This window comes from Canis aureus, chromosome 25 (assembly GCF_053574225.1).
Source record: "Canis aureus isolate CA01 chromosome 25, VMU_Caureus_v.1.0, whole genome shotgun sequence".
In the NCBI taxonomy this organism is placed as follows: Eukaryota; Metazoa; Chordata; class Mammalia; order Carnivora; family Canidae; genus Canis; species Canis aureus.
In genome coordinates this window covers 11,768,837-11,796,260 of record NC_135635.1, presented here as the reverse complement: position 1 = coordinate 11,796,260, position 27,424 = coordinate 11,768,837, and the positions used below count along the sequence as shown (strand labels likewise).

Genomic DNA, 27,424 nt, shown 5'->3' with positions numbered 1-27,424 from the left:
GCCGGTCGGCGGGGGCGGCCGCCGCGTGACCCCTCACGGCCCGAGCTGGCGGCGGCTCCCGGAGGAGGAGGAAGAGGAGGAGGAGGTGGAGCCGCCGCCGCCGCTGCTGCTGCTGCTGCTGTGCTGCCGCCGCCGCCCCGCCAGCCCGCGGGACGACGGCCGCCCCGCTCGGGAGGACAGCCCGGCCGCCTCCTCAGGTAGGGCCGCGCGCCCGGCCCCGCCCGGGGGCTCACCTGGGGGAAGGCGGGAACCAGCCCGAGCGCGGGCCTTAAGGGGGGGGAGGGCGGGGACTTGAGATCCCAATTTCTCTGCACGCGAATCTCTGCCGAGAAGGTATCGTCGCCCTTAAATTAGAGGAAACGAAACCGAGGCCCGAGAGAGGTGAGGTGACCTCCCCCGTATTATTATATAATGAGAAGATGACAAAGGCAGGACTTTAACCTTGGTTTTAATTCCAAATGCATCCTTTTGCCCCCCCCACCACTATTTACAATGGCTTAAAAAAAAACAAACCCATAAACCCTTTTTCTTTCTCTCTCCCTCTCTCTTTTTTTTTTTTTTTTTTTTTTTTTTTAAATAACGAGTTTACATATTCCCTGGAGGCTGCTGACTGAGAAAGGAACACGTCTCTCCCGAGCCTCGTTGCCTCCACATACCGGATGCGTCGACCTGGCCCCGCGAAGCTCCAGCCCTACTTCCTCAATCTATTAGGTAATCTGCAACCAGATTGAAAATAAAATGCAGACGACGTTAGGCCACCATCCGATCTAGCAGTTCGCTAAAGGCTCTCAGACTCCAGAGCCTGGCATTCAAGAATTTCCACTTTCTCCCTACTTCCCTCTCCCTCCTCCCCCCCCCCCCCCCAATCAGAAAAGCTGCCTCCTGGCGAAGACAGCGGATGAAACTCTTGTATTGAGTCCCCAAAACTCTTCCTTCGCCTATGTGTGGCTTCCTTCTGCATATTTCCCTCTTCTCTCCGTTTGTACTGTCTCTACCCATCTCTCTCGGTTCACAGCGAGTCCGAATTCTGTGCAATAGTAACCCTAATAACTGAAAGAATCTGAATGTACTATAAAGGGACTAGTGAAGTCAGGAGTCCCGGGTTTTCAGCCGACTTTCCTGGTTCCTCCGCTGATGGACCTTGGAAATTGGGCTTCATTTCTGTGATTCTCAACCTCTTCATCTGCAAAATGTTACCTGTATTTATTACGAGGTTGTGTAATTAATAAAATAGCTGACAGTTTTTTTTTTTTTTTTTTTTTTTTTAGCATTGCATGCCAGGCACTTTGTAGATCTCTTCACACAGATGCATTAAAAAAAAAAAAAAAAGGACTCAAAGTATTATGCAAATATCCTCATCAGGTAGCCTATCCCTTCATTTGAAAGACAAGGATCAAAAGGTTTTTTTTTTAATGAAAAGGGCGAGATTAGAGCTCAGATAGCTTCTTTATCTTTTACCAAACCATGGTTTCTGATTAACCAAATCAACCCAGTTTACAGCAGTCCCTGAACTCACTGCACCATGTGTACTTTTTGAAAGTGTCAGTTATCCAGAAACTGACCTCAAATTGGAAACCATGAGGAATATGATTGAGAAGAGTAAGCTAGAGGAGATCTAAGACCTAGTCCTCAATCTCTTAGTGATACAATGAGCAAACTTAGGTAAATCTCTTCTGTAATATAAGGGAATTAAAACTATTTTTTTAAGTTTTTTTAGGAATTAAAACTATTACCTTAACTAAAGTCTCTTCCAAGTGTAAGGCATTATGATGTTTTAAAATTCCTCAACTATATGGATCATCAAGGAGACTGGCAGGAACTGGTCTACTTATACATTGGCAACAATGTATTTTTAAGTCTAAAGAAAACCAAATCAGAGCTAAAACTGTCCCATGCTGCACGTCACCATTTCACTAGAATGCAATCTCCACCACTGGGAAGTAAACTCCACTTCTGAATTATTTAATCAGAAAGGGCTTGGTTTTATTTTTATTTTTATTTTAACTTTTATTTTTCATCTTCATCACTGCATGTCCAGTCCCTAGAATCCTAGAATAGTCTGACACCTAGTTGGTAGTCAGTAAATATTCTGAGAATGAATACATTCATTTACATTTATGTCCCAATTCTTTTTTTTAATAAATTATTTAAGATTTTATTTATTTATTCATTATAGACAGAAAGAGAGGGGCAGAGACACAGGCAGAGGGAGAAGCAGGCTCTATGCAGGGAGCCGGATGTGGGACTCAATCCTGGGTCCCCAGGACCACGCCCTGAGCCAAAGGCAGACGCTCAACTGCTGAGCCATACAGGCATCCCAATATGTGGCAATTCTTGAATGAGATAGGTTTTCCTAACAGGATTTACAGCCTGAGCATATTGTATGCAGAGGATGGTCAATCAAAGCTGAAATTTGTAACATCTCTTCCAACTGAACTTTTTACAATTCTGCAAAGTATGCTAACCCTTTTAGAAGAACTAGGAACCCAGTTTCTGTGGAATAGTGCAAAGTACATGCCCTTGCACTAAACCAGCTGCCTCCCATTTATTGATGCTTCTTTTAGAAAAACCCCTTCAGGAAAAAAAGAAAAAGAAAAAAAAAAAAAGAAAAACCCCTTCAGGGCAGCCCCCGTAGCTCAGCGGTTTAGCGCTGCCTGCAGCCCAGGGTGTGATCCTGGAGACCCTGGATCAAGTCCCGCGTCGGGCTCTCTGCATGGAGCCTGCTTCTCCCTCTGCCTGTGTCTCTGCCTCTCTGTCTCTATGAGTAAATAAATAAAATCTTTAAAAAAAAAAAAAAAAAAAAAAAAACCTTCCTGTAGCAGGTTTCCATAGAGAGAATAATACAGGAGCTACTCCTCCCATTTCACCCAAAAGTTATACCTTTTTCCTAAATGGCTTCCTACTGTTCTGGAATAGTAGCCAACGGAGAACATAAGGATCCTTGTCACTAGAGTAACCCAGATTCTTACCTGTTCAGGTGTCTCTCTTCAGTACATTAACAATTCAATACTTTAGACATGCAATTCACTAGGGGCTGTTGTAAAACGACACAAGCACTTTAATAATAGTTTTAAGAATAAAGTCTTGGGGATCCCTGGGTGGCTCAGCGGTTTGGTGCCTGCCTTTAGCCCAGGGCGTGATCCTGGAGTCCTGGGATCGAGTCCCACATCAGGCTCCCTGCATGGAGCCTGCTTGTCCCTCTGCCTGTGTCTGCCTCTCTCTCTCTCTCTGTGTATCTCTCATGAATAAATAAATAAAACCTTTAAAAAAATAAAGTCTTGAAATTTTCTAATGATTTGCCTTATACAAATTAAAATAATCCCTAGGTCATTGATATAATAATACTTGTTTCCATTCTAATATGCTTCCTAAAATGGCAGAGACGGAGAAAGTTACTGAAACTGCATGGGATCCTGTATACAGGTGAACAGTAATCTACCCTCTTGAGATGGATGAAGAGAGTGAGAGCCTCTTAGATCAAGAGACTGATGGTGGGATCCCAGAGACCCCAGGAGCTTCCAATTAGCCGTGAGTTTCTAGCAAGGAGGCAAACACAGAAATAAGAGCTATGTGTTAAACTTTTCTATGTAGTTATTTGGCAAGAGGAGCTAATACCTGAAGTAAAACTGCAATGTGAAGAAAATGGTATAACTGAGGGAAAAATGAGCTACAAGTCTTCCCTGAGGGAACTTGGAATGAAGGAGAACAATAATTAACTGCAATTGTAAAACCAATCACATTTTAAAAGATTGATTTTTGGTGGTTTTGTTTAGTTGGTTGGTTTTATTTTTGTAAAGCAGAGGTACCTTTCCTGATTTTGTTCATTATAAAACTTATATGTTACCACTCCATTAGTTTCTAGGTACCAAAATAAAGCAGAGAGGTAGAGTGGTTTTAACAAAAGAAATTTATTTTCTCACAATTCTAGAAGCTATAGTGTGAAATCAGGGTGTCGGCAGGGTTGGTTTCTTCTGAGGCCTCTCTCACTGACTTCTAGATAGCCACTTTCGCTCTGTCTCCACATAGTCTTCTGTGTATGTCTGTGTCCTAATCTCTTCTTAGAAGGACACCAGTCATATTAGGTTAGGGCATCCCCTAATGACCTCATTTTATCTTAATTACCTCTTTGAATGTCCTATCCCCAAATATAGTCACGTTCTGATGTACTGGGGAATTAGAACTTCAACATGAAGCTGCAGAGAGGGCAGCCCGGGTGGCTCAGCCGTTTAGCACCACCTTCGGCCCAGGGCGTGATCCTGGAAACCCAGGATGGAGTCCCGCGTTGGGCTCCCTGCGTGGAGCCTACTTCTTCCTCTGCCTGTGTCTCTGCCTCTGTGAGTGTGTCTCATGAATAAATAAAATCATTAAAAAAAAAAAAAAGAATCTGCAGGGAGGACTGGCATAATTAAGCTTGTAACACCAGCATAAAGAGGTCAGCAAAGATTTTTTAAATTAACATTTCCAGTGTATTCTTATAACATTACTAGTACGGTTCACAGTCCTCGTCTGAAGCCTTCAGGCTGGATAGATTTCATTAGTAAGACATTTTGGGATTTTCAAAAGGCATTATGGTACAAATACTACATAATTACATAACCCTCCAAGTGGGTTCTCAAATAGTGCCCCATAATCAAATGCATTAATATTTCTGTAAAATATTTAATATTCACCATATGTGGGAAAATCCATAAATCACCTCACCTCAGTGCTACTCAGGTTTTACTACTGAATTATTACAAACCAGGTAAAATATGAAAATGCTTTCAGTTTTCAGTGATTTGTGGATTACAGGATTATAGAAAAAGGACTGTGCATTTGAAAGAACATGAGGACAAAATAAGATTGAAAAGATTAACATTAAAAACAAACATTCACGCTCTTTTTTTTTTTCCTTTTTGGTAAGTATACTCTTTAATCCCCATCCCCTACTACCCCGTCTCCCCTCACTTACCTCCCCTTGTGTAACAATCCATCTGTTCTCTGTATTTAAGAGTCTTGGTTTATCTCAGTCTCTCTCTTTTTTTTTGTCTTTGTTCATTTGTTTTGTTTACTAAGTTCCACGTATGAGTGAGATTATATGATACTTGTCTTTCTCTGAGTGACTTATTTTACTTAGCATAATATACTGTAGCTCCATTCATGTTATTGCAAATGGCAAGATTTCCTTCTTTTTTATGGCTGAATGATACTCCATTGTGTATTTATACCACATCTTCTTTATTCATCTATCAATGAACGCTTGGGCTGCTTCCATAGTTTGGCTATGGTTAATAATGCTGCAACAAACTAGGGGTGCATGCATCCCTATAAATCAGTGTTTTTGAATTTGGGGGGTAAATACCCAGTAGTGTGATTCATGGATTATAGGATAGTTCTTTTTTTACTTTTTGAGAAACCTCCATTCTCTTTTCCATGGTGGCTGCACCAGTTTGGATTCCTACCAACCATGTACAAGGTCCCTTTTTCTCCACATCCTCACCCATACCTGTTGTTTCCTGTGTTTTTAGTTTAGCCATTCTGACAGGTGTGAGGTGATGTTTCATTGTAGTTTTGATTTGCATTTCCCTGATGATTGGGGATATTGGCATCTTTTCAGGTGTCAACCATTTGTGTATCTTCTTTGGGAAAATGTTCATGCTCATTTTTAAATCGGATTATTAGTTTTTGGTGTTAAGTTGTATCAGTTCTTTATATATTTTGGATACTAACCCTTTATCAGATATGTCATTTGCAAACATTTCCTATTCGGTACGTTGCCTTTAATTTTGTTGGTTGCTTCCTTCATCGAGCAGAAGGTTTTTATTTTGATGTAGTCCCAATAGTTTATTTTTGCTTTTATTTCCCTTGCCTCAGGGATCCTATCTAGAAAAATGTTACTATGGTTGATGTCAGACAGATTACTGCCTGTGCTCTAAGGATTATTTTTATATAATTATTTTAACTTAAATTTTAGGTAATTAGCATACAGTGCAATATTGGTTTCTGGAGAATTCAGTGATTCATCACTTACATACAACACCCAGTGTTCATCATAACAAGTGCCCTCTTTAAAACCCATCACCCACCCATGTCCCTCCATCAACTGTCAGTTCTCTATCATTAAGTCTCTAATGGGGCAGCCTCGGTGGCTCAGCGGTTTAGCGCCGCTTTCAGCTCAGGGAGTGATCCTGGAGACCAAGGATCAAGTCCCACATCGGGCTTCCTGCATGGAGCCTGCGTCTCCCTCTGCCTCTCTCTCTCTCTCTCTTTCTCTGTATGTGTGTGTGTGTGTCTCTCTCTCTCTCATGAATAAATAAATAAAATCTTAAAAAAAAAGTCTTTAATGGCTTGTTTCCTCATCCCCTTTTTTTCTTCCCCCATTTGTTCCCATTTGTTCATCTGTTGGTTTTTTTGTAATATTTTATTTATTTGAGAGAGAGTGTGTGTGTGGACAAGCACAAGCAGGAGAGAGAGAGAGGGAGAAGTAGAAGCAGACTTCTCTCACTGAGCAGGGAGCCTGATGCAGGGCTCAATCCTAGGACCCTGGGATCATGACCTGAGTTGAAGGCAGATACTTAACTGACTGAGCCACCCAGGAACCCCTGTTGATCTATTTCAGTTCTTAAATTCCACGCATGAGTGAGATCATATGGTACTTTTCTTTCCCTAACTTATTTCACTTAGCATAATACACTCTAGCTCCATGTACTTCATTGCAAATGCAAGATCTCATTCTTTATATGGCTGAGTAATATATGCCACATCTTCTTCATTCATCAGTCGATAGACATTTGGGCTCTCTCCATAATTTGGCTGTTGATGATGCTGCTATAAACATTGGGGTGCATGTACCCCTTCTAATTTGTATTTTTGTATCCTTGGGTAAGTACCTAATAGTGCAGTTGCTGGATTGTAGGGTAGTTCTATATGTAACTTTTTGATCTTCAGGGGTTTTTATGGTTTCAGGTTTCACATTGAGGTTCTTAATCTATTTTGAGTTTAATTTTGTGTGTGGCAAAAGAGAGTAGTCTAGTTTCATTCTTCTTCATGTAGCTGTCCAGTTTTCCCAATACTATTTGTTGAAGAGAGTCTTTTTCCCATTGTATACTGACTCCTACTTCATCAAAGATTAATTGACCATATAATGGTGGGTTTATTTCTGGATCTTCTATTCTAGTGATTTATGTGTCTATTTTTATGCCAGTGCCATACCATTTTAATTACTGCCACTTTGTAAAGTAACTTTAAATCTGGAATTGTGATATCTGGTTTTGTTTTTCTTCTTCAAGATTGCTTTGACTATTTGAGGTCTCTTGTGGTTCCATACAAATTTTAATATTGTTTGTTCTAATTCTATGGAAAATGCTGTTAGCATTTTGATAGAGATTGCATTAAATCTATAGATTGCTTTGGGTAGTATTATAGACATTTTAACAGCATTTATTCTTCCAACTCATGAATATGGAATGCTTTTCCATTTCTTTTTGTTGTCCTTATTTCTTTCATTAAGCATTTTATAGTTTTCAGAAAACATTCACACTCTTTGACACAACAATTCCACTTTGGGGAGTATATCCTAAAGATACAACTTGAAATGCATAAAAAGTTTTTACACGAAGACAGCCATTGCAGTTATTTTAATAAACATTGAAAATAGCCTAAATGCCCATAATAAAAGGACTAGTTAAGTAAATTATGATCTAACCAAAGGATTGGATTTTAAGCAGTCATTAGAAACTATGTTGAGGATGTGAGGGCACCTGGGTGGCTCAGTGGTTGAGCATATGCCTTCAGCTCAAGTTGTGATCCTGGGGTCCTGGGATTGAGTCCCACATCGGGCTCCCCATGGGGAGCCCACTTCTCCCTCTGCTTATGTCTCTGCCTCTCTGTGTGTCTCTCATGAATGAATAAATAAAATCTTTAAAGAAAAAAAAGAGGGATCCCTGGGTGGCGCAGCGGTTTGGCGCCTGCCTTTGGCCCAGGGCGCGATCCTGGAGACCCTGGATCGAATCCCACGTCGGGCTCCCGGTGCATGGAGCCTGCTTCTCCCTCTGCCTGTGTCTCTGCCTCTCTCTCTCTCTCTCTCACTCTCACTGTGTGCCTATCATAAATAAATAAAATTTAAAAAAAAAAAGAAAAAAAAAAAGAAAAAAAAGAAACTGTTGAGGATATGAATAGACATTTTTTTCAAAGTAGATATGCAGATAGCTAACAGATTTGTAAAAGGATGTTTAACATCACTAATCATCATGGAAATGCAAATCAGAACCACAGTTCTGATCACCCCACACCTGTTAGAATGGCTATTATCAAAAAGACATGATGTAAGTGTTGGTGAGAATATGTAGAAAAAGGAACCCTTGTGAACTGACAGTAAGAATGTAAATTGATGTAGCCACTATGGGAAACAATATAGAGGTTCCTCAAAAAGTTAAAAATAGAACTACCACATGATCCAGCAATTCCACTTCGGGGTATTTATCTGACGAAAATGAAAATACTAACTTGTAAAGATAACTGTACTCCTATGTTCATTGCAGCATTATTTGCAATAGCCAGGATAGGGAAACAACCTAAATATCTATTGACATGTGAATGGAAAAATAAAATGTGAGATATATATACACACACATACACATGCAATTACATACACACACAGCAATATTTTATACGTACACATGCACACACATACACCACACCATAATGGAATATTATTCAGCTGTAATGAAGAATGAAATCTTGTCATATATAACAATGTGGATGGACTTTCAGGGTATTATGCTAAATGAAACAAGTCAGAGAGAGAAAAATACTATATGATCTCACTTATATGTGGAGTCTTACAAAATAAAAACAAACACCAAGCTCATAGATACAGAAAACAGAGTGATTCTTGTCAGATGCAGGGGTTTGGTGGGTAAGCCAAACAGTTGAAAGGAACCAAAAGGTTAAACTTCCAGTTATAAAATAAATAAGTCCTGGAGATGTGTAGCATTGTGACTATAGTTAATAACACTGTATTGAACTTTTGAAAGCTGCGAAGATTAGGATCTTAAAATTTCTCATAAGAAAAAAAGAATTCTTTGATTCTTTATGGTGACAGATGTTAACTAGACTTATTTTGGCAATCATTTTCCAACATATACAATTTCCTGTTGAACGTTATCCACTATTAATGAATTCTGTGTTCTATCATACTATTTGATTTGAGGAAGACAGATGAGAACCAACATGTAGAAATAAGAGGCTATGTTGAAAGCAGTGCTGGGCTGGTTTGGAGTAAAGAACAAATACAGGAAGAGTAGAGTCATGATTGGTGGGGCTATTTTTAAGGCCAGACCTTGGGATTAAATAGGGAACCATTCAAAAGGCTTAGGATCAAAAAAACAAACAACAACAACAACAACAACAGGCTTAGGATCTAAGGAGGGAGAGATATGGTGAGGATTCAGAATGCCAGGAGCTGATTGTAGACAAAGAGTCATCCTGCACTGAAATGCAATTGAAGTTGTTACCAGGCTTTAATTCGCTCTAAAGTAGGTCCACTCACCCTCTAATGCTAGTGTCTTTGATGGAGTCATGTGAAGCCGGTTCTGCAGATGTTGGTAAAACTGGCAATTGGATTCAGCTTCTACTACAGAAAGGAATTGCTTCGGCTGGGAGCAGCCCTCAGAGAGGCAGGGAGCAGACTGGAAAACAACAAAAAGGCAACAAGAAGGTGAGAAACAAGTACCTTTTTCTTCTTTAAAGATTTTACTTATTTATTCATGAGAGATACAGAAAGAGAGGCAGAGACATAGACAGAGGGACAAGCAGACTTCCTGTGGGGAGCTCGATGTGGGACTCTATCACAGGACCTCAAGATCATGCCCTGAGCCAAAGGCAGATGCTCAACCACTGTGCCACACAGGTGTCCCACAAGTCCCTTTTTCCTTCTGCCTTTTAGTCTCCTGCTGGCACCCCCTACTGGCATGGCCCTCTAACGAAGCTGAAAGGTGGTCCCACCAGCACAGTGCCAGCTCCAGGATCACAAAGCAAGTATAGGGCAGCCCCGGTGGCTCAGCGGGTTAGCGCCGCCTTCAGCCCAGGCATTATCCTGGAGACCCGGGATCGAGTCCCACATCGGGCTCCCTACATGGAGCCTGCTTCTCCCTCTGCCTGTGTCTCTGCCTCTGTGTGTGTGTGTGTGTGTGTCTCTCATGAATAAATAAATAAAATCTTTGAAAGAAAAAAAAAACAATTCCTAAAGGATCTGGTGCCAGGGTTTAAAAAAAAAAAAAAAACACAAAGCAAGTATAGAGTGTGGTTTTGGGGGTGACAGACAATGACTGAATAACTGCCAGTGACCCTCTGATGACTCAGCATCCACACAAATGCTTCTACATATGTTTAAACATCCATACAATAACAAGACTTCTCTCTTTTGCCCTAGATGCAGCCATCCTGTGTACAAATACATTCTCATCCTTCCCTAAAAAGGCAGAGACACAGTACCCCAACAGTCATGGTGCCATTATCTGGGAGTCAATGACATCATCTATCTCCATGCCTTTTTAGTTACTCCTTAAATTCAGTCACAGTCTTATCTGATTTTCTGTTATTAAAGACTAAATTTTAAAGTTAGCCTCCAACAAAACTTGTAACCAAATAATATAAGGAGAAAGAGAAAGAAGAAAATAGTTCATATTGACAAATATACATACTACAAGCTCACATGAAACAAGCAATAAAGAAAAATATATAAAAAGAAAAAGAAAAATATATAGTTGCTGCAATCCTCATTTCTGTAACTGGTCATGGAGCATACTTGATATTTACAACTTTTTTCCACTAACCGTTCTGTAATTTATGTTTCCTTTTTCCTAAGTCAGGCATTTAGCCAGTCTATACATTGTACCTGATGGGGTGACCCAAACCTTCATTCCTGAGTGCTCAGTGGTCCTGCCTTGGTTTGGTTGCTGAAATTTCCATTAACTTTTGCTACTGGACATTGAAGTACTAAGAGATGCTCTCATGAGTATCGTGGGTTGAGTACTGTGTCTCAGCAGTTAATCAGTTAATCAACTTAGTTTTCTCTTTGTAACCAGGATCAGTATCCCCATCCGATAAAGTAACTCCCCTATTTATTTGATGGTTCAGTGGCATGAGGAACATTAAACATCCACCTGTCAGCTTTATCTTCTAACTCAATAGAAGAACTATTACTGTGACCTTCATGGAGGCATTCCTACCCTGGGAGTCAAGAGCTCCAGACCAGCAGAGTTTGATGTTACAGAGATGGAAAGAAAAAATTCTGCAGGCATGTTTTTAGGCATTATAGTGAGAAAAGCCACTTCTAATTCCATTTCTTGATTCCTAGATTTATTCTGGCTATGGAAAATATAGCAAAACATACTGTCTTCTGATTCAAAGTATATACTATATCTTATAAGAACCACATTTTTTTCAGAATATGATCTCTAAACCGACTGAATCTTGAGTAAGCCATTCCACTGTTCTGTTAGGTCAGATACTTCTGGGAGACAGAGAATGTGATGTGACCAGTGAATTTCATGGGCATGAGTCCATTGCTGCACTTCTTTTGCTGTGAAGGAAGTTCCTTAACAGAAGCAATGTACAGAATATAATGAAAATAGATAAGACACTTTATGAACCCACAGATGACGGTGCAAGAAGAAGCATTATAGACAGGGAAGGCAAATCCATATGCAAAGTATGTGTCTATCCCAATGAAAACATCTCTTTTTTATTTCCATGAGGGAAGTGGTCCAATATGACCAACCTACCACCAGGTGGCTAGCTTGTTCCTTCAAGGAAGGGTGCCAAATAGGAGACCCAGTGTTGGTCTGTGCTCTCAGCTAGTTAGGTGCTCAGCAGTAACAGTGTAGCAGGCTACAAAGATGATAGTACTGAACTCATGTAAAGCCTCTATTCCAGACAACATGGCCATTTTGTACATGGGTCCATTAAGAAAGCACTAGGGTAGTTAGTTGATGGACATCAAGAGAGCATCGTTTTGTCCATCAGATGATGCCTTTTAGTGGGTGTTTGCATCTTCACACTGTGGCCCATTCTGAGAGGTCCATCCACATACCTCTTTCCCCAGACCTTGTATCAGTCTTCCAATCTTGTCCTCTCCAAGTCCCTGACCATTCAACCACTGTAGATCCATACTTCTGATCATATTTTAGTCCAGACAAGGTAATCATGTGTGTTGCTCTAAATTATATATAAATTATACTAATGCCCCTTCAGGGCCACCTCTCAATGGTTTCTATAATGATGCAACCATCCACTTCTTGTCGGTGCCAATATATCATGTAGAGCTATTCGTAAACCAGTCCTAGTTTTTCCTCCTCCATCAAACAATTGTAAGAAACTTCTTATAAGGCCATAGATTTGGATTGAAAGAGAGAGGAAGAGTCACTATTAAAGGAATCTGCATTCATTTTCTTGTGTTTTTCAATTCTGCTCAAATCTAACATATTATATGCCATTTCCAATTGATGTTGCTTGCTGCCATGCACACCGAACCTTATGACTTACTTAGTGGTCCGCATTGCACTCATTTCATAAAGAGATGCTCAGTTAATATTGTCACTTGATGTCTCATGGTTAGGCATTCAGTCTCTATCCAGAGCTAAATACCAAGGCAGGAACTATTTCTCAAAAGGAGAATCATTATCTGTAGAAGAGGGGATGGGTTTGCTCCAAAGCCCTAGGAGTCTGCACTGTGATTTCCCTTTTGTGCAAGGGATATCCATGTACTATATAATAGAGTGAATAGCTATTGAGTATTAAATATTCTTACAGGTAATTTCATTTTCTTGTTAGAAAATCTTGTTAAAAATGTGTTTTTTGATCTGTTGGTCTTCCTCAATATTCTATTTTAGTTTTTATTGTTTTCATTGTTTATGTTTATTTTTCCATCACTTTCCTATTGTGCTTTTCTTACATGTTTCTTCTTTTGTTTTCTACAGATACTGCCCTTTGAATAGATCGTTTCCAATTTTTCCTCTTTTAGTTTTCTATTTGATACACTTCTCCTTAGATTTTCTTTTTTTCTTTTTAAATGATTTTTTAAAGGATTTTATTTATTTATTAACGAGAGACACAGAGAGAGAGAGAGAGGCAGAGACATAGGCAGAGGGAGAAGCAGCTCCATGCAGGGAGCCCAATATGGGACTTCATCCCAGAACTCCAGGATCACGCCCTGAGCCAAAAGCAGACGCTCAACCTCTAAGCCACCCAGGCGTCCCTCTCCTTAGATTTTGTATACTTCATTCTCATATCCACTTTTATCTCCCCATTTCCTTTAAATTCTATTTTATTTCTACTAGTTCTTATTGGTGCCATTTTAAGTTTTTAGCACATACCCCGGGACAAGATTTTTACATTTATCTTTATAGAGTTTAGTGGATTCCAATGGAAAAACTTGCACAGTATATAAGAATATTTATATAGTATGGTTGGATTAGTCATTTAAGAAGGTCAAAATTATATGATTGATACAGCTGGAAATCAGAGGTTCCCAAAATGAAGAGATTTGTGTTCTTTAGAGTCATTTTGCATCACTAGCTCTTTTGAGTACGCTTACAAATCTGTATGTATAAATATGAGGAGAGTGTGGGGAAAGCAACTCCATGTTTATATCCTATAGCCACGTAAGTAAATGGTGTTATATTTATTATAAAGAGGAACATGTTAATAAACTCCACAGTTGTAAAGATTTCATCCTCAATCATATGTTAAGTAATTTTACAAGCTTCCAGCACAAAATATAAATACTGTAGCTACACTTAGAACACCTAATAAAATCAAGTATATTTTAAACATTTTTATACTAATATGTTTGACCCAGAAAAATCTATAACATATCTGAAAAAGTTTTAAGTACCCAAAGTCTTTCTGCCAACAGCATAAACACAGCTGCAATGTCAAATTACTCAGCGGTGAAAATACTGTTTTCCTGAGATACAATCTTGGAGACAGATGTTTAAGGAGAAATTCCAATCTGTTATCATATATAGCTTCATAAAAAACTGATTGAACAAGCATCATTTCTTGCAGTAATTTAAATATATCTCCAGGAATTCCTACAGGGATTTCTTGCAGCAAACACATTACTATATAAATAATACATTTCATTAGTATATTCTATAAGCAAATAATCTTATTTTAGTGATATACTTAAGTAACACTTGAGTAACATATTTTACATATTATATATTACTTGACATTTCTCAGATTAAGTATATTTTAAATTTTTAATATGAATACATTTTGGCAATAAGCAAGATAAAATTATTTGCTTGCCAGTGGTTACGTGCATTATCCATAGCCAGAATGCCTGGATTCAAATTCTGGCTCTGAAACTTGCTGTGTTATCTTAGACAAACTATTTAACCTATGCCTCAGCTTTCACATCTATGAAATGAGGCTAATAATAATCTATGTACTTACGGCATTATTATGAGGGTCAAATAATATATGAAGAGCCCTTAGAAACAATGCTTAGCACTTACAAGTAATATTAATGACCTTGCCGTTTTTCTGAGGTTGCTCAATGGAATGACTAGAGCCAGACTCATAGTTTCCAATACCAGCTTTATAGCCTGTCACCTCGGTAACAATATTTAACCTTTTCATATTTCATTTTCCTAAAATGAGAATAACACTTGCCTCATAGAATTATTGTGGGTTGATATACATAAAGTACTGTGGCTTATACACAGTAAGTTCTGTACAAATGTATGCTTCTACTAGCAGCCCTTGCTTACCCTGAATGCCAGTGAAGCTTGAAAGTCCTTAAGAATTTAGTGGAATTTTTAGGTAGCCCGTTTTTAGGTAACTCCTCCTGGATTCCTCCTGTCAAGGTTCTCCATGCCTTTCCAGGCAACTGGAAGTTTACAGTTAATTATTTATATTTTAGATGAAAACAACAAGGACAGAGATATAGAATCAGCTGAAGGTGGTAATGTATTGGAGTTGGCTCTGGTTCTCCTACTCTGGAACTGTTTTTTACCTAAGTATTTTTTGTGTCTAAATATTTGTCAAAGTTTCACTTAGCTTCTCTGATCCTCAATCTTCTCACTTGTAAAATCAAAGGATTGTTATTCAGAAGTCTCTCCAGTCTCTTCTGGGTGTAAAATTCTGAAACTCTAGCATTCTATCCATAAGATAGATGGCATTATGGATGGCATTTGGGTGTGGTGTGGTCTGAGAGACAGGATCTTAGTTGCTATTTGAATCAAGTCCATAGCTGAAATACCACTCACTGTTGGTAGCAGCTGCTTAAACTATGGGTCTCTATAAATCCTTTAACTTCTTGTTATTATGGAGGAAAATAACCAAAATAAATTGGAATGTTTATAATAATATGTATATAAAATAATAATAATGATAATATGTATATCTCCGATTAAACTGCTATATAACTCCTGAACTACTTTGAAAAAACAGAGCTGTATACAGGTTTTTGAAAGGTTCTAAAATCCTTACAAATCCAAGCATAAATTTTAAGTTTAAATGAGGAAATATATATTTGTAAAAGTTCTTCACACAGTACATTTTACAAATGCAAGATGTGATCATGTATAAAAGCAATCTGGTCTTAACCCTATTTGAATAGAAGAACTTTATAACAAGTCCTAGAGATGGAAACCTCTGATTATTTAGCAAGCATATAGAAGTCCCTGATTCCAACTGACATCAAAGCGTTTCTACATGATAAGATGTCCAAGTAAGATTTCATGTATATGAAGTCATGCCAGTTGCTAGGAGGATAAGCAGCTTTACTTTGATGGTTTAGAGTTTCCATATTTACTTTCAGCTCCTCTGCCAGAGGCACATACTTTTTTATTCCCCTCTGCCTCCAGATAAATTTCTAAGATATTTTTAATAGCAAGGCATTTTTTCCCTACTGCTTTTTTATTTTTATCGGATGATAGAATAACTAATCTGTTGGAAAATTTTGTTCATTATTATGGCCCTTGGTATATCATGTAGTGGTTAATTCTATAGTATCCTTTAAAATATGGCTTCGGTTTATCTTTGCAGTAATATAGTGATCCATTTGCTAAAACATATTTGAAGGACAAGTTTTGGTGCAAATTAGTGCAAAACTACAGTATCATGTCTGGCATAATGTTTACTACATTAGTACATCTCTCCACATACTCTGCAGCACCCATCTTGTTTTTTTTTTTTTTTAAATGTGCTTCTTGATCATATATTCATTGTTTTACTAATCAACTGCAATAGAACTCCAGGATTATTATTAGCTAGGCTTTTCATGATAATATATGTACTTATTTTTTTTAATTTTATGTTTCAATTTAATACAGTAAAATTCACTGTTCTGTGGGTTTCGACTAATGCGTAGAGCCACATAATCACCCCAATGGTCAATATGTGGAACAGTTCCATAACCCAAACACTTCCCTCTGGCAGCCCCTTTGCAGTCAACCCTCCGATCTCTAACCTCTGGCAACTACTGATCTGTTCTCCACCTATAGAGTTACCTTTTCCAAAATGTCATATAGTGTCATACAGGTCAATGTATGTAGCCTTTTGGGTCTGGCTTCTTTCACTTAGAATAATGTGTTCAAGATTCATCAATGCTATTGCTTGTGTTGATAGTTTGTTTCTGGGTGCCTGGGTGGCTCAGTTGGTTAAGCATCTGTCTTCAACTCAGGTCATGATCCCAGGGTCCTGGGATCAAGCTCCACATTGGGCTCTTTGCTCAGCAGAGTGTCTGCTTCTCCCTCTCCCTCTGCCACTCTGCCTGCTTGTGTTCTCTCTGTCTCTCTGTCAAATAAATAAAATCTTTAAAAAAATAGTTTGGTTCTTTTTATTGCTGAGTAGAATTCCATACGTATATGTATCATATCCCAATTTGATTGTCCATTCCGCAGTATAAGAACTTAAGAGTTGTCTCCAAATTTTGATGATTATGGATGAAGCTGCTGTCAACATTTGCATTCAGAGTTTTGTGTGAATATAAGTGTTAACTTATCTTGGGTAAGTACTTAGGACTGGGATTGATGGGTCAATGGTATTTTATCTTTAAATTTGTCAGAAATTGCTTTGGAAACTTCTTTCCAAAGACGCTGTGCCATTTTGCATTTTCACCAGCTGTGTATGAGAGTTTTAGGTGCTCCAAACACTCATCCACACTTGGTATTGTCAGTCTTTTTTTTTTTTTTTTAATCACAGCCATTCGTGTGGGTATATAGCAGCACCTCTTTGTGGTTTCAATTTGTGTTTCCTTTATGACAAACAATTTTTTCATGAGTTTATTACCCATTTGTATGTCTTCTTTTTTTTAATTTCGAAAATGCATTTTTAAATTGCAGTCTAATATATAACATTATATTGGTTTTAGATTTACAGCATAATGATTTGATATACACTGCAAAATGATCACCACAATAAGTCTAGTTACCATCCATTTCATACAAAATTACACATTTTCTTTTGTGATGAGAATTTATAAGATTTACTTGCTTACAACTTTCACATATGCAATACTGTATTATTGACAGTTGTCACCATGCTGTACATTATATCCCCATGACTTATTTTATAACTGGAAGTTTGTACCTTTTGACCGTATATCTTCTTTTTTTATATATATTTTTTATTTTTTTAAGATTTTATTTATTTATTTATGAGAGAGAGGCAGAGACACAGGCAGAGGGAGAAGCAGGCTCCACTCAGGGAGTCTGATGTGGGATTTGATCCCGGGTCTCCAGGATCAAGCCCTGGGCCAAAGGTAAGTGCTAAACTGCTGAGCCACCCAGGGATACCTTCTTTTTTTTTTTTTTTTTTAAAGATTTTATTTATTTATTCATGAGAGACACAGAGGGAGAAACAGGCTCCATGCAGGGAGCCTGATGTGGGATCCTGGATCCCGGGATCACACCCTGGGCCGAAGGCAGATGTTTAACTGCTGAGCCATCCAGGTATCCCTTGACCATGTATCTTCTTTAGTGAAGTCTGCTCAAAACTTTTAAGCGGCCAGCCTTTAATTTCAGCGTAGGTCATGATCTCAGGGTCCTGGGATGGAGGCCCACACTGGGCTCTGCACTCAGCAGGGAGTCTGCTTAAGGATTCTTTCTTCCTTGGACACCGGGGTGGCTTGGCAGTTGAGCATCTGCCTTCGGCTCAGGGTGTGATCCTGGAGTCCTGGGATGGAGTCCCATATTGGGCTCCTTGCGAGGAGCCTGCTTCTCCCTCTGCCTGTGTCTCTGCCTCTCTCTCTGTGTCTCTCATGAATAAATAAATAAAATCTTAAAAAAAAAATTCTTCCACTCCCTCTGGCCCTCCTCCCACTCACATGCACTCTCTCTCTCCCTCTCAAGTAAATAAATCTTTAAAAATAAATTTGGTATTTTCTTATTGCTAAGATATTTAAAATTATAGTAAACATACATATTTAACTTTTCAACCATTTGTAAATATATACTTTGTTGATATTAAATGCATGCACAATGTTATGTAACTATCATTACTATCTATACCCAAAACTTCATCACTCCCAACAAAACTCTGTACCTATTGGACACTAACACTCTCTTCCTCCTTCATCCCCTATTTCCTAGTAACTTCTCTACTTTTTTTTTTAAGATTTTATTTATTTATTCATGAGAGACACCTAGAGAGAGAGAGAAAAAGAGAGAGAGAGAGGTCGAGACACAGGCAGAGGGAGAAGCAGGCTCCATGCAGGGAACCTGACATGGGACTTGATCCTTGGTCTCCAGAATCAGGCCTGGGCTGAAGGTGGCGCTAAACCACTGAGCCACCGGGGCTGCCCAACTTCTCTACTTTCTATATCAATTTTTCTATTCTGGGTGCCCCATATAACTGGAATCTCATATCTGGCTTATTTCCCTAAGCATAATTTATTTGTTTATAAATAATTATAAACATAATTTGTTATGTTTGAAAGTCCATTCATGTTGTACCATATATCAAAATTTCTTTCCTCTTTATGGCTGAATAATATTCCATCATATCTAATTACTGAGTTCTATTTGTGTTCTGTTTATAAGTCTTTTATTGGTTATATACTTTACAAATATCTTCTCCTGATTTGTTTCTCTTTTCATTTTCTTTTAAGTTTTTCAAAGAGGAAAAAAATTAATTTTGATGAAGTCCAATGTATGAATTTTTCCTTTTTTTTTTTTTTAAAGATTTATTAGTTTATTCATGAGAGACCCAGACTGAGACAGAAAGGCAGAGACATAGGCAGAGGGAGCCTGACACAAGACTTGATCCTGGATCCTGGGATCATGACCTGAGCCGAAGGCAGGCGCCCAACTGCTGAGCCACCCAGGCTTCCCTTTTTTTTTTTTTTTTTTTTTTTAGATTTATTTATTTATTCATGAGAGACACAGATTGAGGGAGGGAGGCGGAGACATAGGCAGAGGGAGAAGGAAATTATTCCTTTTAAGGACCATGATTTTGATGTGTATCTAAGAACTCATTTCCTAACCCAGTGTCATAAAGATTTCCTTCCATGCATTCTTCTGATATTTTTAAGAAATATTTAGAAGAAATGCTTCTTAGAAGAAATTTAAATATTTTAAGTAGAAATACTTATATAAAGGTCTGTGATCCATTTTGAGCAAATTTTTATATAAAGTGCTTGGTATAAATCAAGTTTATGTTTTATATAAATCCAGTTGTTCCAAGACAATTTTTTGAAAAGACTAGTCGTTCTCCATTGTATTGCCTTTGCATCATTGTCAAAATCAATGGGCTGTATTTTTGAGGGTTTAATTCTAGACTGTATTATGTTCTGTTGATCTATGTGTCTATCTTTTTGCCAAAACCACACTGTCATGATTATTGTACATTTATAGTAAGTCTTGAAATCAGATAGTGAGTCTTCCAACTTCTGTTTCTTGTTTTGGCTTTCGTAGCCCCTCCCTCTGTCTTTACATGTAAATTCTAGAAACAGTTTGTTAGTATCTACAAGAAAGAAATTATTTTTTTTTAGAGAGAGAGCACATGCATATATGGGGGAGGGAGGTTGTTCAGAGGGAACAGGAGAGAAAATCTTAAGTAAGTTCCAGGCCCAATGAGGGACCACACATGAGGTTTGATCTCACAATCCTGAGGTCATGACCTGAGCCAAAGTCAAAAGTCGGACGCTTAACTGACTGAGCCACCCAGGTGCTCTGATATCTATAAGAAATTCTGTTGGGATTTATTGGAATTGGGGTGAATTTATAGACCAACTTGGTGAGAATTGACATCTTAGCATTTGTGATTATTTTTGGATGCAACTATCTGATCCTAAACTTTTGCAACAAATCCTTCACTTCTACTACATTTAACATGATATTGTCTTCTACTAAATATAACATGGTATTGTTTTATCTTGGCTAACCTAATACAGGTATTTAAAATGAAGTTCTTCATGTATCAATTGAATTGTTTCCAGGTGATTTTGTGTTATAGTAGATTATTTTCCACTATGAAATTTTAGTAATGCAAAGCTATGGTCATTTTTATTTATTATTTAAATATATTATTATTATTATTAAAAGGCTGATGATTTTTCTTTGATTTTGGAACTATTTAGATCTTTACATGAGCTAAAATCTTTGTTTATTGATTAATTGATTGTGGTAAAATATACATAAAATTTACCATTTTAATCATTTTAAGTGTATAGTTTAGTAGCATTAATTACATTCACATTGTTGTATAGTCATTACCACCATCCATCTCTAGAACTTTTTTCATCTTCCCAAATGGAAGCTATTAATTAAATTATTATTTAATGACTCCTCATTCCCTTTGTCCCCTAGCCTTTAGCAACTATACTCCACTTTTTCTATGAATTTGACTACTCTAGGTTCATTCTACAAGTGGAGTCATAAATTATTTGACTTTTTAAAAAAGATTTTATTTATTTATTCATGAGAGGCACAGAGAGAGAGAGAGAGAGAGAGGCAGAGACACACGCAGGGAGCCTGACATGGGACTTGATCCCGGGTCTCCAGGATCACGCCCTGGGCTAAAGGCTGCACTAAACCGCTGGGCCACCGGGGCTGCCCATTATTTGACCTTTTGTTACTGGTTTATTTCACTTACCATAATGTCTTCAAGGTTCATCCATATTGTGGCATATGTCAGAATTTCCTTCCTTTTAAGATTGAATAATATTCCATTGTGTGTATATACCATATTTTTTTATCCATTCATCCACTGATGGACACATTGATGGATTGCCCCTACCTTTTGGCCAATGCGATTAATGTGGCTATGACTATGGATGTACAAATACCTGTCGAAGTCCCTCTTTTCAATTATTTTGGGTATATCTCAGAAATGGAATTGCTGGATTGTATTTTATGTTTAATTTTTTTTCTGAGGAACCACTGTACTATTAAGCTGAAATCTTAAAAGAATGTTTTACTTATTTAATATCCTTTTTATGTGTTATTGCCAAATTTATGGGAAATATTTAGGAAACAAATTGGATTATAGATATTAATAGACAGTAGTGTGGCTAGTAGGGAGAGTCAGGAAGAACCCAGTGAGAGAAAATATATTTCAACAAATAATTTCTAATATTTCCTTGTACTTATATTAGTGCTAAAACTGCAGTACATCATGTTCATGGTATCATTAACAGCTTCCTCAAATTCTAATATTGGAGATAAATTCAGAATATGGATTTAATTTTTTATTTGATTTCTATGCAAAAGGAAAATCTGACATTTCATATTCCTTAGCTCTGGAAACAGCTTTGCACCAGGGTTTTTAAAATCTAATAATCCCTTTAATAAGCCATTTTATGGCTGTATCTAGAAGTTATCATAACACTGTTTTTAAAACTCTATGGGAAGCAAATACAAACACTACAAAGAATTCAGTTATTTATTTATTAAGCCACTAGTATGTGACATTCATTGTGTTATATGCTAAGAATTTTAAAATCAAGACCCTATTCATTTAGAATTTGCTACAGATATTTTAAAAAAAAGCACAGCTGAGTAATTTGAGAAAAATAATTACGTTTTAGATGGAATAGTACTTATATTATTACCACATATTGAAGTGGTGTAAACTTTCCAAAAAATTTTATTTGTACAGAGATTGCTTTAAGGATATGGGTAGTATTTGCACACTGAAGAGTTTCAAATTTCCTTAATTGGAAACCAGCCTTCAAGTCACCTTGGGCCCTAAACTAATAGAGAGATGAGATCCTTAAAATTGACACTTCTACCTCTTTCTGTCTCCTTCCCTCTCAGTCACTCAGTAAAAGAACACTTTAGAAACCATGTCACTCATCTAGCCAGATCTATTTTCAGGAGCTCACGACATACATCATGCACTGTTTTATTTAGAATACAAGCAAAGGCTAAAGACTATTGACAGATGACTGTAGCCTTATCTGGCCTGACTCCAGTAGAAGTCTTAGCCTGGAGCCATTTTGAACCTTAAGCCAATTAATCCTAAAGTATTTATCTCCATCATCCTCAGTCACCTCACAACTGCAAACCACAATATCCTTCCTTCACCAACATTTATACTCTACCCTATTTTAAAGTATTGCTGTCGTGTTACTGCTTTGTACTTTCTCCCCAATAAATCACTTTCCCACTGGTGGTTTCCTGTCCACCTTAACCCTTTTTATTGTGCCTTTGGAGTACCCTCCCCAGCAACCAACCAAACAAACCCTTTTGTCAAGGACATTGATTATCCTTTCCTCTCTGAATTGGCTGCTAGAAAGCTTAGGCAAATTGTGTGAATGAACTCCATGGAAATGGAAGTGAAGTTCATTTTATCATCTTGTTCTTGTTTCTTTTTTGCTTTATCTCTAATACTTTTTAAAACTTTTTCATGTTGTTAACATCTTTGTAAAACCTCCTTAAGTACCCTTTATTTTATTTTATTTTTTTTAAATTTTATTTATTTATGATAGTCACAGAGAGAGAGAGAGAGAGAGAGAGAGGCAGAGACACAGGCAGAGGGAGAAGCAGGCTCCATGCACCGGGAGCCTGACGTGGGATTCGATCCCGGGTCTCCAGGATCGCGCCCTGGGCCAAAGGCAGGCGCCAAACCGCTGCGCCACCCAGGGATCCCTAGTACCCTTTATTTACTTATTTATCTTTTTATTTTTAAGTAGGCTCTGTACCTAGTGCAGAGCCCCATGTAGGACTTGAACTCACAACTCTGAGATCAAGACCTGAGCTGAGATCAAGAGCTGGACACTTAACTGGCTGATCCACCCAGGCACCCCCTCATTAAGTACCCTTTAGAATAGTATGAGAGTATAATTAATACTCTCATGAGGTTATAATAAATAGTACTCTAGTGTTCACTAATTACCTATCCAAAATCTATTCCCTCTCCTTTACTAACAGAATATCAGTTTTAGTTGGAACATCAGTATGCCCCAGGTCAGACAATTTTGATTTTTTAGGCTCCTTTAAAGCCAGGTATGGTCAGCTGTAGACATGGTGTTTGCTAGTGAGATGTAAATGGAAGTCTACTTCACAGTTTCGAGAATAGCTATTGTTTTGCTATTAAGAGGGGAAACTCAAGTTGGCACACACTTTGCCCTCCTCCTTCTCTTCTTCTGGTCTATTACTAGAACATGATGGCTTGTGTTACAGAAGCCATCTTGGTACCATGAGGTCAAAAGCCACATGCTAAGCAAGGTGTCGCAGGAAGCAAGCAAGATCTTTCCCTGATGGTCTCATGAAGCCACAATACCAACCTTGAAATGCTTATTCTTAGACTTTTTATTTCATAAGATCAGTAAATTCCTTATTTAGTTAACCTAGGTTGAGATCCTGCTACATATTATCAAATGTAACCTAACTCTTTCAAAGTCTACACTTCAGTTTCTCCCCTTGAATAGGCCTTCCCTGACCTATGCCTTCAGTAGCTGCCTTCTTACCTCACTACTTTGACTATAACCCCAGATTATTCACTCTCTCATGCCAAAAGAAGCACAGGCCTGAGAGCAGGTGTCATCATGCTCCTCCTTTTTAAAAAAATCTATTTTAACCATTACTTTTCCACTCTTAAACTTCTTTAAGGTTTACACCATTGATTTCATCGTTCAGTTCTGTTATCATTATCTGATGTCCTGAAAGAAATTCCCCTCAATCTTAGTGTCTGTAAAGAACTCTATAAACATCCTAAACAATCTCAATATTGATATGCAATGTCATAATCATGAAGTTTCTTGACTTTCTTAACCACTCCAGCAGCCCATACCCAAAGCCTCATTCTGTAACATGTTATCTTTTTGAGCTCCTCTCTGTGTTTTTTAAAAGATTTTATTTATTTATTTGAGAGACAGAGAGAGAAAGAGAGTGTGCATTAGCAGGGGGAAGGGCAGTGGGAAAAGGAGAAGCAGATTTTCTGCTGAGCAGGAAGCCCTGCACGGAGCTCAATCCCAGGACCTCGAGATCACAGCCTGAAATGAAGGCAGATGCCCAACCGAGTCAATCAGGCGTCCTTCTGTGTTGTTTTTTTTTTTTTTTTATAAAGATATCAGTGTGTATGTAATTTTTTTAAAAGACAGCTTCTGTCTCTTAATTAGCAAATTCTTCCATTTACAATGTTCATGGCTATAAGTTTGGACAAATATTATCTTATTTTGTAGTTATTCTGTACCATGTTTTCCTGTTGCTTCATTTTATCCCCATTTTGCTTTTTGTTAGGGTAATCAAGTTTTATTTCATTTTTATTTTAACTGCTTAGGGGTTGTGTATTCTATTTCTATTTTTTTAATCTTTTTTTTTAAAGATTTTATTTATTCATTCATGATAGAGAGAGGCGGAGACACAGGCAGAGGGAGAAGCAGGCTCCATGCTGGGAGCCTGACGTGGGATTCAATCCCAGGACTCCAGGATCGCACCCTGGGCCAAAGGCAGGCGCTAAACCGCTGAGCCACCCACGGATCCCCTTCTATTTCTATTTTAGTAATAGCCAGTAACGTTTATTTTACAGTTTGGTTGGGATAAAATTTATGTCATACAATGAACCCATTGAAAGTGGATTTTTCAATCATATTTAGCAAATTTGTACTGTTATGCAACCATCACTATAATTCAGTTTTAGAACTCTCTCATCATCCTCTAAAATTTCATGATGTCATTTATAGTCCATCCCCTCCCCTGCTCAGCTTCAGGCACACATTGATTTTCTTTCTATAGTTTTGCCTTTTCTGAAAATGTCAGTAAATGCAATCATAAAATATGCAGACTTATGTGTGGCTTCTTTCACTTAGCATAATAATTTTTTTTAAAGATTTTATTTATTTATTCATAGAGACAGAGAGAGGCAGAGACACAGGCAGAGGGAGAAGCAGGCATCATACAGAGAGCCTGACGTGGGACTCGATCCAGGGTCTCCTGGATCGTGCCCTGGGCTGCAGGCGGCGCTAAACCGCTGCGCCACCAGGGCTGCCCACTTAGCATAATAATTTGAGGTTTATCCATGTTGTTGCCTGTATCAGTTATTCATTCCTGTTTATTGCTGGGTAATATTCATTGCATGGATATGCCATTTTTTGCTAATCCATTTATTAATGAGTTGATGGACATTTAGATTGTTTCTATTTGTTTTTGTGAGTAATGTTGCTATGAATGTTCACCTAAGGTCTTTGTATAGACATATGTTTTCAGTTCTCTTGGGCAAATATCTAGAAGTGGAATGGCTAGATCATTTCAGAGAAGTATGTGCTACTGCTATCCACTGCTTGGCATAAGCCAGAAAAAGTGGAGAGAACTAAACTCTGGCTACATATGCTCCAACCAATAATCCTGACAGTTCCACTGGGCTTTTTCTCACTCTCCTTGTACAATCCTTCTGAAGGACCCCTAAAACAACTCCCTTCAACACCTCTAAGGCAACACCCATATTTTTAATAGTCCCCTTCTTCACTTTTGGGTTTGGGTTCTCCCTCAAACTGAGATCATCTACTTTTTTACCTTCAGGAATATCTCATAATTTCTGACCCACAAACAGCATCTTTATTTATTTTCAATGATGCTATGAATTTATTTATAGTGTAACTTGTCCTAAGATTAGAAGTTCTGACCATAAGACAGTAGACAACAATCAAATCCCAGAGTAATATGATAGACCCACATACAGGTTTCCAAAGCAAATGTTTGAGAATCAGTTAGAAAACTTACGTATGATGAGGATATAAAAAGGTTAAGAAAGTGGAGGAGGAAGAAAATTTGTGGAGAGAGAGAGAGATACTGCAGTAATAATTATTCCACTCCTGTCCTACAACCTTCCTCCTCCTCCCTCCCTCTCAAGCCCAGCCAAAGCAGACTTCAGGAGACCACTGGAGGACTTGATCTATGTTCCCTGGAGCTTGGGAAGCACATTGTTCTGACATCTGACTGAAGCCTCACGCATCAAAGGATGGGAACCTCTGGCAACTGGCCCAGGAAGTCAAGGGCAGAGATACTGAGTGATGCTTTGCTTTGAGCAGTGACTGCATTCCCCTCTGACACAAGCCAAAGGTGTGTGACCATCAACGATGAGGTGTAGAGCTTTGGGGAGGAAAATTGGCCAAGGGTCATTTAAAAAGTGTTCCAGAGCTTCTGCAAAAGGAAGAAAGCTGTGTGAGTGGACTGAGACTCTAGAAGGGAAGCTGCAGGGGCCACTGAGGAAAATGAATTCACCACAGCACGTGCAATTGGATAAACACAACCAAAGAACCGAAACCCCCCCCTTAAGAGAGTCAGCTTTCAACACCTCCAAGGCCTAAAAAGCATGTGGCATCACTTAAAACAGTTATCAGTCAAATGAGAACTTTCTGTGTCCCTTTTTCTTTCTTCTGCCCTTGTGCTCCAACCTGCCAGGGGCTGCAAGCTGTGAGGAGCCCACTGAGGGAAGAGAAACAGAGAGAGAAAGGAAACTAATACCATCTCTTCCAGGTGTCAGGAATCCTGCCTGAAGCTGTCCCTAACTGGAGGAGAGGAGAGGATTTCATTCTAAAGCAGTTTTAGGATTAGGATTCTTACAAGAAATTGGTCACACTAATTTCCATATTCAGACTGTGTTTTGTGACTTAAAGGGAACATAAGAGTATCTATTTCCTAAGAGACATAAGAGACACCGAAAGAGTCATGGGGGCCTGGGGGAGGTCTCAAGGGGGTAGCAGAACCGCTTCCCTCACTTAATAAGTTTAGAGGGACAGTAGTCAACCATAAAAAGTTAGTTCATCAATTACAAACCTTAGGTTGGGTTTGTTAAATTATATGATTACAATTTCCATATCTGTTCTGCTATTTCTAGGGATTTAAAGTGGAGGGAGAGGCTGAAGTGTCTTCATAATCCAACTGTTTCACCTCTGAAATATTTTATTTTGGTTTCTGAAAATAACTGCCTATTGTTTCTTCCTGTGTACTTCTAGCCACCAGTTCATTAAATTCCCTCTGTCTCCTCA

General features: G+C 38.3%; 1 long non-coding RNA gene across 4 annotated transcripts; it reads left to right on the top strand.

Annotated features, from left to right (window-relative positions):
* Positions 1-22: 22 nt before the first annotated feature.
* On the top strand, positions 23-27,424 carry LOC144296985 (uncharacterized). Of its 4 annotated transcripts, none has more exons than XR_013363965.1 (5): positions 23-197; positions 585-711; positions 3,381-3,528; positions 9,543-9,697; positions 10,412-17,568. It is a non-coding gene; the product is annotated as an uncharacterized LOC144296985 (long non-coding RNA). The 4 variants fall into 4 exon arrangements; XR_013363967.1 differs by lacking the exon at positions 10,412-17,568 and adding an exon at positions 9,926-10,382; XR_013363968.1 differs by lacking the exons at positions 9,543-9,697; positions 10,412-17,568 and adding an exon at positions 26,287-27,424.